The sequence below is a fragment of the Hirundo rustica genome, chromosome 6 (assembly GCF_015227805.2).
Source record: "Hirundo rustica isolate bHirRus1 chromosome 6, bHirRus1.pri.v3, whole genome shotgun sequence".
Classification (NCBI taxonomy): domain Eukaryota; kingdom Metazoa; phylum Chordata; class Aves; order Passeriformes; family Hirundinidae; genus Hirundo; species Hirundo rustica.
Window position 1 is genome coordinate 3102851 of NC_053455.1, and position 3707 is coordinate 3106557.

Here is a 3707-nt window from a genome sequence, read left to right on the forward strand (position 1 = left end):
ACAATGGGAGCTTTTTCCCTGGAACTGCCCCATCGTGACAGAGAGAGCGCCCTGCTATTTAATCTGGAGTTGTTGTTCCCTTTAATAGACACCACCGCTGTCAATGCACCCCATCCAAACATTCACACTGTAAGATCCATTGCATTGCTGTGCCCATCGAAAAAAAAAAAAAAACATATTAGGAATGATCTGGCAGCACCAGTAATTGAGGGCAATCATGGAACTGTGGCCTCTTTGTCCCGACGCAATTGTAGGAGCAGCGCCTTCCCTACGGAGATGTAGCAGCTCACACACAACCAGGAATGGGAACTCCTGGCCCGGCCCTTCGCAGTGCTCACAGCTGGGTCGTGTGCAGGACTGTGTGTGTTTCCCCAAAAGGAGATGAGAAAGGGTGTGGTCAATACTCTTTACCCCTTTGGGGTGCTGGAGTGTGTTTTGATCACATTTTGTGTCTACAAAAGGGGATAGAAATGTTCCCATTTTGTCTGGCTGTGTTTTTGTCACACATATTGACAAATATGTCGATGCACCAGGCATCCTGCTCCACGTTCTCTCTGGTGTGTGACCTCTGCAGATGCACAAGAGGTGTTTGTAACCCCCTCAGGCATCTCTCTTCCGTTAGGATTTGCTTGTGTTCAAGTTCTGCAAACTGTTTATGGCAGATCCAGACACTGGGACATGGGAGCCTTCTTCCAGTGCAGAACCAAAGCTATACACAACAGGCTGAAATATTCCTGCTCCAAGCCTCATGTGTAATCGTTCACACTAGAAGCAAATTCCACAAGTTAGAGGAATCTCAACATCTGTTGAGTACCAGTTGTGTCCAGTACCCAAGGGGCTCCAAGAGAGCTGGAGAGAGACTTTGGACAACAGCCTGCAATGACAGGAAAAGAGGGAAGAGTTTCACACTGCCAGAGGGTACGGTTAGATGGGATTTGGGGAAAAGATTCTTCCCCATGAGGGTGGAGAGGCCCTGGCATAGGTTGTCCAGAGAAGCTGTGGCTGCCCCATCCCTGGCAGTGTTCAACACCATGTTGGATGAGGCTTGGAGCAACCTGGGGTAGTGGAAAGTGTCCCTGCCCATGGCAGCGGGGATTGGAATGAGATGAGCTTTAAGGTCCTTTCCAACCCAAACCATTCTGGGATTCCACATTAAATTATCCACAGGCCATGTGGTGGGGGTGGATGGCTGCTCCTGGCAGGACGTGGAGCTCCTGGGCTGAGGCTCAGAGCAGGGTGCGTCCCAGCGCTGGGTGACACAAGGCCACCCACCCGGTGAAGAAATGCCAAAGATTCAGGCTGCTGCCTTCAGGAATTCCCTTGAAGGCAGGGCAGCACCACAGCCTTGTTCCTGTCTGCTGCTCAGCTCTTCTGCTCAGGGCAGCGCGCACAGATCCAGGGGCTGCCGGGTGTGGAAAGCAGGGTACAGATCCAGGGGGCATCACCACAGTGAGGGAAAGATGTGCTGGGGATGAAATGAAGAGGTTGTTTGACAGCAGAGTGCAATCAGATACGGCCTGCACAGGAGTGCCAAGCAGCACAGTGCGGAGAAAAAAGGAGGAATCATGGATTTCAAGATTCATGGTGCCAAGATCTAAACCTGAGAAGTTGCATCTTGTCACACAAACCAGCTGTTTGCTGTATATATGGCAGTTGTGCCCCAAGGTCTTGGGCACAGATGAGATCTATTGTGCCTGGCACGGCACATACATTTATTTTAAGACAGTCCTTGCTACTGAGAGCTTAGAATAGACACAGAATGGTATTTTTAACAAAAGCACAACAATTGCCACAACTAAAATGAAAACAAAGCTATAATTTGGGCAGCTTGACAGTGTGTGAAGGCCTCACGTAAAGAAATGTAACTCAAAAGATTTGTCAGTTTTGAGGCATTCTGTTGAATCCATGGGTATCTCCCTAACATATAGGAAAAAAAAAAAAAAAGAAGAACCCTTCTTTATTTGCTCCAAAGCTGTGTTTGTACAGCAACTGCTGAAGAAAGACCTTCTTCCTTCCATAACCAAATAAAATGATCCCTTTGGTTATTTATAGTCCTCACAGCCCAAAGACATCACTTGGCTCCCTACCACAAGCCCAGCCATGTGTTACTATATTAAAAAATGCGAAAATGTAATTACGGGGTACTCAAGCCAGTGTCTGCAGACAAAACCTGCCAGGAGGAAGAGACAGGAAACGTGTGCCCTTCGGAGCTGCACTCGGCTTTTCCGCCTCAGGACTCCACCAGGGCTCACAGAGGAGGGATGGGGGCTGGCTCTGCTGCACAGCAAAGTCACATCTGCCTCTCAGCAGAAACCAGTCTGCTGTAAACTGCAAGTGCAATCCTGACCAAAAAAAAAAAAAAAAAAAAAATTCAAATTCCCTCCCTGCCAGTTCCAAGAGCCGCATCATTTACGCTTGGTCACACTGCGAGCCACCCTGTCTGCCCACAGAGGGGAAGAGGGAGTAGGGTAGGATGCAGCAGGACTTACCTCCCCTGCACAAGCCTCTTGCATCTGTCTGGGAGCTTGGCCCTCTGCAGTGAAGCAATTTCTGACATGTTCAAATGAAGAGCAGAGCACAGAGACTGAGTTATTGCCCCCTTACACTCACTTCCAGGTGAAGGGCTGGTGCTCCTGGGACAAAACACTGATCTTGATGTCTTTTCTCAGCTCTTGTGCATCTTCCCAGCTCACAAGTCTCTTCTGTCCCACTGCTCGTTACTGTCCCTTTGCTGGCAGCTCCTACCCACAGCAGGACAGCAGAAGGAAAATCTGTCACCCTTGGTGATTTAATCCAGCTGGCCCCCACAGGGCTGCAAGCTCCGTAGGCTCTGCTCTTCTCCTGCACCGGGCGCAGTACCCAGGAACAAATCCTGGCCAGGGTGACTGCTCACAAGGACTAACAGCTGTAGGACCTGGAGATCTTCATTCTCCTGTCACCTGTTTAAGCATCTCCACATGAGCAGGGGGAGCAGCTGGGAGATGCTCTGGAGGAGGTAAAGCTCCCACCTGCTGTGCCCAGTAAGCCTTTCCACCTCTGACTTTAATGAGTGACTGCCGGTTCGCACTGGTCTGGATGGAGTCAGAGCGGAGTTAAGCTGAGACAAATCCAGGCACAGCACCACTTTCTCTGAGACCCCAGGACACCCACACAAGTAGCTCGCGAGGAGTGAAGGAATGAAGAAAGAAAAAGCGCTTTTCCTCAGGGCACATGAGCTCTGACAGGAAACTTTAGAGAAACTTTGGGGGAGGGATAAGTCATTTGGATGATGAATCGCCCACTGGCCTTCCACAGTAATTTCCAATCAAATTGTCTTTAGGAGGCTTCCCTCAGAGCAGGGCACAAAATCCTCTTCTAAATACACACGGTCTCAGGGAGAAGAAGCCGGGTGTATAACCTCAGAGAATGTGCATGTGTGTGTGTATATATATATATACACATGTTATATGTTAACATGTTATATGTTATAGCTATGTTAACAAAGAGCTCACAGCCAGCTGTTCACCTGCTCCTTCCTTCCAATGTCAGTCTCTTGTTTCTGGCCAGACCAAAGTCGATCGGTTTCTCCCTCATTACTGAGCATTCACCGACAAAAGGGTGTTTACTCACCCTCAGAGAGAAATGCAAGAGATAAGAGCAGCTCTCTCCAGCTTGCATTGCCAAGGCTGACAGAGAAGGGCTGGGAAGGCAAAGTTTTGCCCATTTTC

General features: G+C 49.3%; 1 long non-coding RNA gene across 1 annotated transcript; it reads right to left on the bottom strand.

Moving 5' to 3' along the window:
- Window positions 1-1939: 1939 nt before the first annotated feature.
- LOC120754551 (uncharacterized) lies at window positions 1940-2850 on the bottom strand. The gene is made up of 2 exons (XR_005701471.2): window positions 2490-2850; window positions 1940-2342 (listed from the first exon to the last, which is right to left on the bottom strand). It is a non-coding gene; the product is annotated as an uncharacterized LOC120754551 (long non-coding RNA).
- Between the last annotated feature and the right edge of the window lie 857 nt (window positions 2851-3707).